Here is a 14,528-nt window from a genome sequence, read left to right on the forward strand (position 1 = left end):
CCCAGCAACTCCGCGGCATGTGGGATCTTCCCGGACCGGGGCACGAACCCGTGTCCCCTGCATCGGCAGGCGGACTCTCAACCACTGCGCCACCAGGGAAGCCCTGAAATAGGAAGTTTTTAAGAGGAAAAAAGGAAACTTGACAGAGTGAAAAGTTAAACAGCCTATGAAAACACCCAGCACTGCCCCAGGTGCCGTAAGAGATTGGTATTGGACTCTAACTGTGATTTTGTTATTTATTTAATTGCGGAGAAACGGTAATTCAGTTTTTAAAAGAAGGTTTGATGTAATACTAGTATCCACAACCTTCTTAGTACTAGAGCCAATTACAGTGGGAAAATGGAGACATGAAAAATACATGGATTATCTCAATTTGAATGTCTATATAATTTATCTGATGTATTTGGTCAGATATTTTCCTCCTTTGACTGAATTTCTTCTGCATTTTACAGTCACTGATTGAAAGGAGTATTACATAGTCTATTTTGGGTTCCTGCCTTGCCCTGCTGTACAAGTATACTATGCGTGGTAAGAAACAATGTGATGAGTTAACAGGAATCATGCAACAGGAAAGGAAGCAGACTGTTTAACTGAAGGGATCCATTATGAGAGGAGCCCAAGACTGGATGCAAGAAGCAGCACATAAAGTTGTCTTCTCCTTCACAGAAATACGAGCTTACCCGCCGCACATGTACTAAATGAAACACATGCACACAACATTTCTTGAATTTGTGCACTAGTCTTTAGTTTTTAAAAGTCATACTCATTTTCTGTGCAGCAAGTTCCTTGGCAGTGGCCAATGAGGGGGATTTTAGGATGTGAGCAAAGTATTTGAATGACAGTATCAAAGAAAATTTGGCTGCTTTCCTTTATTAACGACCAGTCAATTAAATATCTCTAACTTTCCTTAGATAACTTACAATGGAGCTTATAGCTGAGACTTGATCTTGTAAAAAAAATTTTAACTGTAAAACCACCACCACAACAACAAAAGAATCCTTGGCTTAATTTGAGTTTGAGCATTTCAAAGCTGGTATTTGCAAACTCAGAAAAAAGAGCTTTTCATTAATCCATGATTTTGGAAACAGTTACTCTAACCCACAACTGCATACAAATACAAAAATCCTAATGGGACTATTTTCTTACTAAGCCTGTAACAGTTTACATTCACCTAATGGCCTGGGGTTATGAGCAAACTACTCAATTAGAGAATTTAGGCTGGTTGCCCACATATTTTAGAGCAAATTATCCCTTCACAAATGCAGAACGCCCTACCTATATAAAACGCCTAACCAGTATTTTCTGTAAAAAAAATACTATTCCCTAAATTCCCACCTTGAACCTACTAAGAATTTCCCTTTTTGCTAGGGCAAAGGTTTTATGGAAATATTTGTTTTTATATCACATACCTTACTGTTGGTCTTCCTGTGGGCTTGTGTTTTGACCTTAAAGCGGCTAAGAATTTATAATCAAAACACTTTTAATAAGATATTTCTTTCTAAGTACATTTGCTAAGTACTCAAGCTAAGAACCTTAAGTTAGAAGGTGCAGACTTCTGTCAATTCTTAGATAACAGATCTTCTGCTTGGGGGGTTAAATGAATTTCATGGTTATCCTTAACACTTACTATTTCTTCTTAGGCCTCTTTCATTTAAAAGGGGGTCGGTGCTTCCAATCTATAAACACCTATTAAAAGTTCTCCACCCTTTTATACTTGGCTGCTGGTCCTAATTGTCTGCAGATGGGTGGATCACTACATTTTTATTTCAAAGGTAGAGATTTGCAAAATGTAAACGAGCCTATTAAAAGTTATAAATCGAGACTCTCAACCTCCATTAAAGGGATCCATGTGTAAATGGGGATAGAACTCAATGTGAAAATGTCTTTTTGTAACAAACGTTTTCACCCACATCTAAGTAAGAGTGCATATTCCCACCAATGCATTACACATGTATTCAATACAAATAATGCATTACTAGAGGGGTATTTAAAAATTTCTTGCAAAACTTGGAACTAAGGAAAATACGTGTTTGCAAAACATTATTTTTCCCTTTTATAATAGGTGATAGAGATGCCACATAACTTATCCTACATTATAAGTTTTCACTGGGTTGATCAGAAACAAAAACATTTTTTATATTTTATCCAACAAAATAAAAAATCAATACAATATAGACATATAGTACTTACAAATATTTTATTGCACTTACTATGAAATCTTAAAATGTGACTATTTTCAGTTCACCTACTAAATTATTATTTTCCATCCTGGTAAAATTCCTTTTTTAAAAACTAAACCTCAATTCGCAGTGTTGCTTGTGACTGAGAACTGAAATCTGAGCTAGTTGTTCTTGGCACTGTGGTGTTCTGGCTTATCTTGCCTGAGGGACTGACAGTTTATCTCAGATTCTACAGTTTCTTCCATCCTTCTTTCACTAGCATTTCCCCTTAGTCTTGCTTTTCATTAGCCCACCCTGATGGCTGATCATTTCTAATCTATAAATTAAGCAGAAGGAAAACACAAAAGTATGCTTCTTTTATCTCTGGAAATCAAACCCATCACAAACGCAATTTAGTTTGAGGTCTTTAGGTCCAAAATAAAATATTCCAAGTAGCACAAAATGTTGCTACAATGCCTGCACTTAAAAACTAGTCTGAGGGACTTCCCTGGTGGCGCAGTGGTTAATAATCCGCTTGACAATGCAGGGGACACAGGTTCGAGCCCCAGTCTGGGAAGATCCCACATGCTGCAGAGCAACTAAGCCCGTGTGCCACAACTACTGAGCCCACGTCCCACAACTACTGAAGCCCACGCACCTAGAGCCTGTGCTCCGCAACAAGAGAAGCCACTGCGATGAGAAGCCCGCGCACAGCAAGGAAGAGTAGCCCCTGCTCTCTGCAACTAGAGAAAGCCTGCGCGCAGCAACGAAGACCCAACACAGCCAAAAATAAATAAATTAAAAAAACAAACAAACAAAAATAACCAGGCTGAGATACCTTGCAATGGAGGATATAATGGAATTGCTTCGGACTATTTTATTAACTTTGGCTTTGAGCCCCACAATCTGTACCCAGTAGTCAAATCAGGGTTTGAACATCTGAAAACTATATTTCCTTCATCCTTTCTCTAAATGCAATGCACAATTTATTTAATTTTAGGGGAATGGTGTTTTCCAGTTTTAATATACAGACTACAGTGACAGTAATTCAGAGATGGCCCAATCTTTGAAACCGCATTTTCTTTTCTTACTTAACTTTTCTATGTGACAAAAAGGGAAGCAGAAGTTGGGTATCTAAATAGAAACAAAAAGACAGTTTAAGTTACTCTCCTTCAGCTTACAAAAATACATTTACAACCTCTCAATAAAATTTTACTTTTAAAAGCCATTTAAATATTTGTTATCTTTTTCTGAGGAAAATAAGCGGATGCTTTTACATGTGGATCTTATTATGTGAAAACTGTCTAAACCTGCTATTGAACATAATCATATGAATTACGAACTGTGACTTTATTTCTTTTATAATCTTTGTAGTTTTTGCCGTTACTTTTACATGTCTATGTCTGGCATTATGTAACTTTGAAACTACGCCAAAAATATTTATTGTCGTATATCTGGTATTCTCATACTATGTGGCTGAGTTTGGTTTCCAAGCTGGGTAAAACTTATTAGCAGATATAGTTCTTGGCATTTGTTTGAAAAAAATCGTATGTAGTTTAGTACCCCTCCCCCCCCCCCCGCCCCCCGCCTGTAATACAACCTTTCGCACTCTTCAAAACATGTATGGAGTTGAAATTCCAGTGCTTGAGCTGTCTCTTTTTCCAACTTTGAGTAATTCTTCGGTTATAAAGCACATAAAATGGAACAAAATAACAGCAACAAAAGAAAACAGAAAATAAAAGAATGACTTTAACTGCAAACCAGGACATTTTGAAATACTTGTATGGATGGTCTCTGTAAAATATTTCCCTAGTGTGCAAATCCTAAGAAGCTGGGGAAGGGTCTGAATGATACAGTGAAGTGCTAGTACTTTGTTACATGAACTAACAATAGTGATAAAAAGCAAAATATGTAAGAATAGTTTTTTTAGGAATCTGCAGCTTGACTAGTAAAATTCTTTAAAGATGTATATTCAGTTCCTGCTCAGGCATAGCACAGTGTTCATGTAGTTCATTCTCAATACATCTTTGTCAACATAAATAAGCTATTAGTATTATTTAAGATGTTTTTAAGGTATTAAAGCATATTTTCTAAGAGAAGGTAAAGTCATGACTCATACAAATATAAACACATATCAAATATCTAATTTAATGCATTGATTAATGAGGGAACCAGTAGAATGTTATATGCGTTTCAAAGGAGAATTCAAAGAACCACATACATGTGGGCAGTATGGAAAGCTAAAATACATTTACATATGATGCAAAACTGATCTACGCATAGAGCAATAATCAACTGCATTCTACTGGATATAATTTATTTGCATTTCTAAGGACAAGAATCATTTGTATTATCCATTTTCTATAATTTACAGAGTAGTGTATAAGAATACTTGCACCATGTACTTTTGATGGTAAAGATTTTAGTATTTGAAATTTAATATAAATTATTCTGTATTTATATATTCATGAATTTTTTTTGGTCAACAAAATTTTTTTGAGTACCTATTATGTGTTAGGTATTGCATTTGATGCTGGAGATACAACAGTGATCCAAAGTAGCCCTCACAGATCTATAGTTTAGTGTAGGAGACAGCCATTAATCAAACAAGCACAAAAATAAATGTACAATTGTAACTGTGAGTAAAGCCACAGGGCCTCAGAGGAGTCTGCAGGGCTCCAAGAGGGTAAAATTTGTAGAATTTTACTTTAGCATCTCTAGTTCCTGATTTTTGTATTTATCAAAGGCAATATTTTAACTTAGAAACCTACTTAAAAAAAATTCTATCTTGCTGTGTTAATTACTCATACAAAACCTAGTAATTCTGCAACACACAAATGTCTCATATTTACATACTTTAATATTACTGTAAAAAATACTGTGCAACATAAACTTCTGTGTTAATTTATTAATTAAGATTATAGAAGAGAATCACAGTTGGTTACACTTAGTAAAGTCAAAACTAAATCAGCTAATCTTTTGCCAGTTGCTTCTTCTGCAGTCCTTCTGCCTCCCCATACCCAAAGGCCCGCACAGTTTTCCCTGTGGTTCAGCAACCAGTACCCTTGTTCAGAACAATTACATGCAATATTTTTGGGCCCCCAAAAGATGTCACTCTTCGGTGCTTTAGAATCCATGATATCTTGCATTTGGAAAGGCTCTAAGTACCTGTGGGTTACCCAGTGCTGAGGTGTCGCTGAGCACTTTCGTTGCCCATTCTCTCTATTAACTTAACTGTATTCCCTTTATCTTCAAAGATCCAATTAGAAGACTGCTTTTATGAAGCTTAATTTGATAATATACAAGATACAAATGCATGCACTTTTTGAACAAATTGTAGCTATCCACATCACAAAAGCTAAATTTATGTATATGAATGTACCCCTAGCAACAGAAATACACATTCTCATTTGTTTGTTTGTTTTTTTCCCACAGTAGTGGTGATAACTGCTAGCTAAATCATTCATACTTGTCCAAATACTCTTTTTGATCGTATGTGTGAAGCCACTGAAAATGATCCAGCACCTTTAACGCTTTACCTTGTGTCTTAGATTAGGTTTCCTAGAAGCAGATCATCAGATGAGGATTCATGTTCAAGTGATTTATTAAGAAAGTACTCTTGGGGGAAACCAAGAAGGGGATGTGGAAAGCAGGACAGGAAAGAGAAGACATCCAAGCAAGGATGAATCTCAGGCCAACTCCCATAGAGAGTAGCTTCAGCCTGTGCTTACATGGGAACTCTGAAATGTAAGTTATGCCTCAGAATCATCCTGACATCAGAGGGTAAGGGGGCTGGTCTTTCATACTCCTGCACTCATCAGTTCCCCCTGGGTGAGGTAGAGTGGGGGGAGGTAAATTCCTAGAACTTTCCAGTGCTCCTAGAGCATCTTCTGAGAAACAGTCCAGTGTTTGACATTGGAAGCAGAAACACATAAAGAGGTAAAACGGGATCTGAGGCTATTGGGGAGAAACATCGTGGAAAGAAGGGGTAGTTACGGAGTTTGGGATTGACATGTACACATTGCTATATTTAAAAAGGATAACCAACAAGGACCTACTGTATAGCACAGGGAACTCTGCTCAATGTTATGTGGCAGCCTGGATGGGAGGGGAGTCTGGGGGAGTATGGATACATGTACATGTATGGCTGAGTCGCTTTGCTGTGCACCTGAAACTATCACAACATTGTTAATCAGCTATACTCCAATATAAAAAAAAATATATATATATTTGCCTTGAAATATTTTTTATTAAATATAATCATGTATATGCATTGCATTGATAGGCAATTTTCCATTTTAATCGATTCTTTATTTTTTGAATTTGTTACAACTCAATGAAAATTTGAAAATATTTTCTTTTTCTCTTTGTCCTGGAAAATAAAAAATTCTTTATATTTAAAAAAAAAACCCAAATCTACATTTTAAAAATATTTATTTGGCTGCATCAGGTCTTCACTGCGTCACGTGGGATCTTTTGTTGCATTGAGCAGGCTCTTCATTGTGGCGCATGGGCTTCTTTTTAGTTGTGGTACGAGGGCTCCAGAGCGGGTGGGCTCGGTAGTTGCAGCCCTCGGTAGTTGCAGCACACGAGCTTAGTAGCCCCATGGCATGTGGGGTCTCAGTTCCCCGACCAGGGATCGAACTTGCATCTGCATTGGAAGGTGGATTCTTAACCACTGGACCACCAGGGAAGTCTCAACGTTGATAGTGTTTGCAACTCCCTATCTGGGCCCCCCGAAATCCATTCTCCTCTTCTTCATGGGCACATGGCTAGCCAGTCTCTCTTGCCAAGTGTGGCCCTGTAACTGTGTTCTCTTCATTGGAAAGGAGTGCAAGTGATGTGTGCCATTTCTGGGCCTGGGATAGCTTCATCCATACTGTCTTTCTCCTCTCTGCTGGCTGGAACTCTGGGTCACCCAGCTTATACTATAAAGATAGTGACAATGACCTAAGGTTTGATGACGCAACATGATGGAAGGACTGGCATCCCTGAATGGCTTTATGGAGCAGAACTTCTTGATGACAAAGCAGTCAGGGTGGACTGTTGGTAAGAAACAAACCTCTTCTTCAAACCACTGAATTATTGTTGGGTCTCTATCACAGCAGCCTAGCTTTTTTCTAATTCATACAAGGTGCTTTATTCTTATCATAGCGTTATATTATATTGCATTATAGATCCATTTTTAATTGCTTATTCTTGATTTCTTCTATTAGAATATATATTATATGAGAGCAGGAGATCTGCCTATCTTTTTCTTGCTGGCACAAAATATTCAATAGTACTTATTTAGTGAATAAACAAAAGTGTTGTTACCTTATCCTACAATAATTAAAAATTTAAAAACCACATTACAATTAAAGAACTTACTATAATGTTAAATTAGGGGTGATATAGAACAAATGGAAAGAGTTTAATGATGGGCTTCCCTGGTGGCACAGTGGTTAAGAATCTACCTGCTGATGCAGGGGACATGGGTTCGAGCCCTGGTCCAGGAAGATCCCACATGCCATGGAGCAACTAAGCCCCGTGCACCACAACTACTGAGCCTGTATTCTAGAGCCCGCCAGTCACAATGTGAGCCCACGTGCCACAACTACTGAAGCCCGCGTGCCTAGAGCCCGTGCTCCGCAACAAGAGAAGCCACCGCAATGACAAGCCTGCGCACCACAACGAAGCAACTAGAGAAAGCCCACGTGCAGCAATGAAGACCCAATGCAGCTAAAAATATTAAAAAATTTTAAAAAGAGTTTAATGAAAAGTAAGCCAAATGTTTAATGAGACAAAATAGTGATATAGAGATAAAATATTGATATATTAAAAATGGATAGAAGATAAATTGTGTAAACTTGAAAAAACAAGGCTGAAGGGCACCTTGTTAACTGTCTTTGCCTATTGGAAAGGTGATTATAAAGAGGTTGCTGACCAACAGTTTTCCATGTCTGCAGAGGAAAAACTAGCAGGAAAGAGCTTAAGCTAACCTGACAGTAATAGTGATTAAACATTAGAAAAGGCTCCAGAGTAATACTGTAGAATCTCTGTCCCTGGTGAATTTTAAGGACAAACCATCTGTCTTAGACATTTCAGGCAGAGCCTTGCAGGAAGAGAGAGGTCTGGATTAAATGACTCCGCAAGCTGGCTCCTTTTCAATTCCAGGAGTCTGTGCCACTATATAGGTTATCAGGGGATCTGGCAGTGACATCTTTCACTCCAGTGACCAGCCGGATTGATTAATTGGCATCTCTTATCTGTAACTTGAGAGAGCTATTTCTCTGGTTGAGGATGATTGGTTGGGTGGAAAGTAGGGAGTAAGAAGACTGATTCCCCCCTCCCAAAAAAAAGATATTAAAAATACTAAGTATTTCCATACTATCAATACAAACTAACTAGAAAAGTTCTAAGATTTTTGATACATTTCAAGTGCTAGATTTTACTTAGTAAGACTAACTTCTATAACAATGATTAAAAGATAATGGTAGGGCTTCCCTGGTGGCGCAGTGGTTGAGAGTCCGCCTGCCGATGCAGGGGACACAGGTTTGTGCCCCAGTCCGGGAAGATCCCACATGCTGCGAAGCGGCTGGGCCTGCGCGTCTGGAGCCTGTGCTCCTCAATGGGAGAGGCCACAACAGTGAGAGGCCTGCATACCGCAAAAAAAAAAAAGATAATGGTATACTACTACATATGAAATAGATAACTAATAAAGACCTACTGTATAGCACAGGGAACTCTACTCAATACTCTGTAATGACCTATATAGGAAAAGAATGTAAAAAAGAGTGGATATATGTATATGCATATAACTGATTCACTTTGCTATACAGCAGAAACTAACACAACATTGTAAATCAACTACACTCCGATAAAACTTTTAAAAAATTAAAAAAAGAAAGAGAATGGTTTAATGCCAACAGTGAAATGACATAGAACAGAGGGAAACATTACTATTGACATTCATCTATAATGTTTTTTTACATTGGTGTTACAACTTTAGCAACAATGTAAGAATGTTATTTATGGATACTGCATTAAAATTTATACTATACTTATGTTACTCATCAATAATCATGTTAGAAGGTCCCTAAAGACAAGCTTTCATTAGAAGAGGGATTTTCTAAGTCTTAGAAGTTTACTTTTTATTACTGAATAATATCACAGCTATTGTTTTGAAGGAAAACATTTTTTATTGGTTTTTGGGTGGTTTTTTTTTTTTGCATTTTGTCATGGAATTGTGAAAAGCAATTCAAATTGAGCATTTATATACTGTGGGGATTTCCAACTTTACTAATAGATAATCTCAGTGAAATTTCACATCTTTGTTACAATCCAAAGATAAAGTTTTGAATTCTTCCAGAAAAGGTGGAAAAACTCTGCTTTTATATTCTAAAGTGTTGTAATGTTTTTATTTATTTATCTATCTATCTATCTATTTATTTTAATGGTAGCTGTTATAAAGCTACAACTCAGTAGGAGGGTTTTTTATTTCTTTTCATTGAAAGGAAAAATATCTAGTCAAATTTGGAAGGAAATATTGACTACTCTTTACATAATGAGCCTTGAAAGTAAATGTTGCTCTTAAACACATGAAGTGATGATCCACCGCCCTCATAATTAGAAAAAATACAAAACTATGATGAGATACCATTTTTAAAAATTGAAGTATAGTTGATTTACAATGTTGTGAGATACAATTTTTTAAAACTATCATACTGTCAAAAAAAATTTTTTTTAAATGGCTTTCCAATCTGGCTTCAACCTTTTATTTTTTTAAAATTTATTTATTTATATTTGCTGTGTTGGGTCTTCGTTTCTGTGCGAGGGCTTTCTCTAGTTGTGGCAAGCACGGGCCACTCTTCATTGCAGTGCGCGGGCCTCTCACTGTCGCGGCCTCTCTTGTGGAGCACAGGTTCCAGACGCGCAGGCTCAGTAGTTATGGCTCACGGGCCTAGTTGCTCCGCGGCATGTGGGATCCTCCCAGACCAGGGCTCAAACACGTGTCCCCTGCATTGGCAGGCAGACTCTCAACCACTGCACCACCAGGGAAGCCCTTAGACTCTCCTTATACTTTCTACGTGGGCTATAATTATGGGTTATAATTAATATTTATAATATGAAAACACACCTCAAAACAATTTTAAAATATCACCCTATGTAAAGACCACAAGTTATTCTTTTCTCCTTCACCTTTAAAGTATGAGGTCCTTGAAGCCAGGGATCCTGTACTCTTTCACCTAGAAGGATAGAATGGGAAAAAATACACTTAAAAATTATTATTTTAATTATAAAAGTAATATGTGCCATGCATATTTCAAATTTGGTGGTTATGTTAGAATTGACCTTAAGCAGGTACCGATTTATACTTTCACCAACAGTGTATGAGAGTACACATTACAGAGTATATCTCAAGCAGACTATCTGAAGTGTTTTACTCCATCACCTCAGAGAAATAGTCATAAATAAATTTGGCTAAATAATTTAGATGGAAAATAAGAACAACTTACTGTATATAGGTAGAATTCCTAAAGGAAACATAAGATCTCTGAAGTACTCTGAAATGAGTCATGTTGCAAAAGGTTGAGAGTGAAATTTAAATAGCTTCAGTGTAGGAAAAAATGGAGTAGATCATTCTAGAGTGAGGTTATCTGTAATAGAAATTGATTTCCAAAACAGTAACCTACTTTTCAATAGAGCAAACAATATTTCTAAGGTAAAACAAAGATAATTTGTTCATAATCATCTATTGTGGAGGGCTAAGGTTTGATGCTAGAAAAATTAATACTGGAGGTATTGAAATATGGCATCTGTAAAAACAACTGAATATAAAGAGAATAATTTAAATGCTATGCATAGTTATAAAAAATAATCTTTCAAATTCTTCCATCAAGTTTTGATCACCAGTTCCAATGTGAGTCATATTGGAGCCTAACGCAAAGGAAAAATCAGTAGTACTGATCCCATCGTTAAAAAAATTTTTGATATTTTGTTCATTATGGATTTTTTTGCACTGATTTTTTAAAAAATATTGAATTTATATTGATTACTGAGTTTTTTGACACCTCCCTATAGTTTGGACCTAAGGCAAATGTCTCACTCACTTCATCCTAGTTCCAGTTCTTTTGATCACCCAAATAATAAAATAATGCTAAAAGAAGAGAAACAAATCATTTAAAGCCTCTCTTAAGCACCATTTTCTCAATGTTTCCAATATTCTATGCAGAGATATTAAAATGAGAAAAAATAGAATTGATGAAATTGCTAAATTAAAAAAAATTCTTACAAGTCAGCAATGTATATATATTTTATCTGTATTTTATATATGAAGAAATTGAGGCTCAAGGAAGTTAGTACTTTGGTTGTGACACACAAAGAATATGAAGCCCAGCCAAGATTGAAACCCTCTATCTGTCTTTTATCAGAACCCAAATTCTTTCCAATACACTGGGTTCTTTCTCAGGGAATTAATGACATTTGAATTAAGTCGTGAAAGAAGAGTAGAGATTTGCTAGGAGTAGAAGAAGAGATAAGACATTTCAGGCAGTTGGGGAAATTGTGGATAAAGCCTGGAAGTAATGTCCAGAGGCAGATTTACCAAGAAGCTAAGGAGGTTGATGTGTCATGACTCCTTGGAAGAAAATGTTAATAAAGCTTCTTGATAGGGACTCTAATGACGTGCTCCCCAAATTATTTATTTTCGCAAAATTTGCCCAAGTAAGATGTTTTAACTCCAACCAGTGAAGACTGCTGTGTCTTTCCTTTCTGGCTTTCCCTTCATCACACTTCCCCTTGTGTTAGGTGGCTTTGCAATTGCTTAGGCAGTTTTGGGATCCAGCTTAGAGGTAGTTGATTTGGAGATATGCTATTTTAGGTTTAGTGGGATATATTTACATGGTTCACAGCCACTCCTATGGTTATTGCTAAGCACTCAGGGTAAGAATAACCTCTCAGCATACTTCAATTGCCTGTTCTACCTGCTCACTTGGCATGGTGGTATGAAGGTGCAAGGCCAGAGGCTAACACAAGATGAGTGGTACCTGGATGGTGGGATCAGGCTGTTAGTGGAGGAGAAACAAGGTTTGCAACATATGGAGCTAGAAGATAGTCTGTGGAAAATTCTTTCAATCATCAGATGAGTAAAATTATAAGTGGAAAACTGAGTTCTCATGAAGAGAGTATCCTTTTGGAAGCAAAAAATTTAAACTGAAGATTCACAAAAGCTTCAAAATATCAAAAACTTTCTCATTAGCTTGGAATGTATACTAAAACTGCCAAAATCATGAAGAAAAGAAAGCATTCATTAGAGCCAAGAAAATTTAGATGATTAAAATGACAACAGAAGAGATAAAGATTATGAGAATCAGGGCACTCCCAAAGAGGAAATGAAAAAGTAGGAGAAATAGAAAATAGTCAAGCAAAATACAATCTGTATAGTCAACAAAGGTTCGCAGCAGTTTCATGTTGATGACTTCATTGACCTTAATAAGGACCATGGTCTTTTATTATGGCCCTATTGCAAAAAGTAATAATGTCATTCAGTACTTCAATTAAAGAAAATTTTTTCCTTCAAAATTGTGATTCCAATAACATTTATACAGAATCAAACAGAACATAAAATGGGCAAGAGAGATGTTTCTCAAAAAGATATTTTGAAAAAAAAAGTTTTAAATAGTCATACTCTTATGAGATTCTAGCTAGTTTATGCCAAGGCAAAAAAAAGATCATAAACATTGTTTTGTTTGTAAATTATTTTCAACAAGACAGACATTACTTACACGGGATGGGTTTTCAGACTAAATGAATATATCGAAAGCCCTCAAAAGCTGTGACTATTCTATGGAGCACAAGACAACTATCTTTTCTTAGATTACCCATAAATCAAAAAACAGCTGAGTAAGAACATTCCATATTATTTTGAAGAGCTGAAAAGAGTAGTTGAGGTTATTGCATTTTTAAGGGAACTTTCAGAGGTCATGATGAAACAATAATCATGATTCAATTAACAGAAATTTAATGGGAATCCTAGAAATAATTGTTAAATTTAATTAATTTTTGCATGAGAACTTGGAAAAATGCCCAAAATAGGAAAAAAAAGTAACAGTTTATGAAGAATGAATAGAAGTAATGGGAAAATATTTATATAATGGAAGGGTTAACAGATAAATAAACCAGAAACCAAATACTACTCCATTAGTTGGCCATTATTGTGCTCTACTGCTGTTATCGAAAACTCTACGTATAGTTTTAAATTTTTTCACTGACTGAAAACCAGCTTGTGGCTTTATCCAACAGTGTAAAATAACTTTTGGAAATAGTAACCTGTGGTTGAAAACATTCATGGAGTGTTGTCCAACAAAGGTGAGGAAAAGGGCTCCCAGCAGCCTTTAAAGAATGTTAATAAGTGTGCAGGATATACACCACATGCAGCTCATTCCTTTAATCTGGTAAGAGAAAAAGTTACTTCACAGTTGTTAACCACCTCGGCATTTTACAACAGTTATTTTCATTTCAGGTTCCTCTCACAAATGGAGTATTTTACATAAACATATCAACATGGATTAAAAAAAAAAGTCTAAGAGTAATATAATGGGTTATCCATTATAAAGCTGTTCAAGCTTTACAACATGGGTCAAGAATATTTTACAGACGCTAAAATATATTTTCAAAGATTTGGAAGAAAAACCCCAACACACAAGAAAAACCAAAAATCTTATTCAAAAAATTGACAACCAGCAAATACATCATTATAACTGTAATACAGAAAGACACTTTGAAGTGCTTCTATATTTAAGAAATTGCAATCACCTTATTTGAATTACATAAAGGGGACCATCTTTCTTCATCTTTAAATCTATTTATAAACAACTGAGAAAAAATTCAGATAAAAAATTAATGGAATATGAAACAAAAGTGGAAAAGGTAAGCAATTAAATTAATAGAAATTGTTCTGACATCAAGAAGAATTTGCAACAAAAAAGGTGTCAAATCATCACCAAAAGCAGGAATTCACTAAAGAAAGAGATACATTTCAAATAGAAGTGATGAATAGGTTCTTGGATTGTTTGATAATGCAATTAATGAGAGGAAGGGATCATATGAACACACTGGAAAACGATTTAAAACTCTTTTTGATTAGACACAAAATGATTACTTTGAAAAAAGTAATATAAAACTCATAATGTGCTATTACAACAAGGACATCAAGAATGAGTAATAACTGCTATTGATTCAAAGAATATTTTCAATTAATTACTGCACAAAGAAACATGAAAACCCTGACATCTTACAATGCCTATATGAAAAAACTAACAATCTGATAGTAATTTTCCCACACTTGACAGCCATTCTTAAGATTCATATATCGGGCTTCCCTGGTGG

The sequence above is a fragment of the Pseudorca crassidens genome, chromosome 6 (assembly GCF_039906515.1).
Source record: "Pseudorca crassidens isolate mPseCra1 chromosome 6, mPseCra1.hap1, whole genome shotgun sequence".
Classification (NCBI taxonomy): Eukaryota; Metazoa; Chordata; class Mammalia; order Artiodactyla; family Delphinidae; genus Pseudorca; species Pseudorca crassidens.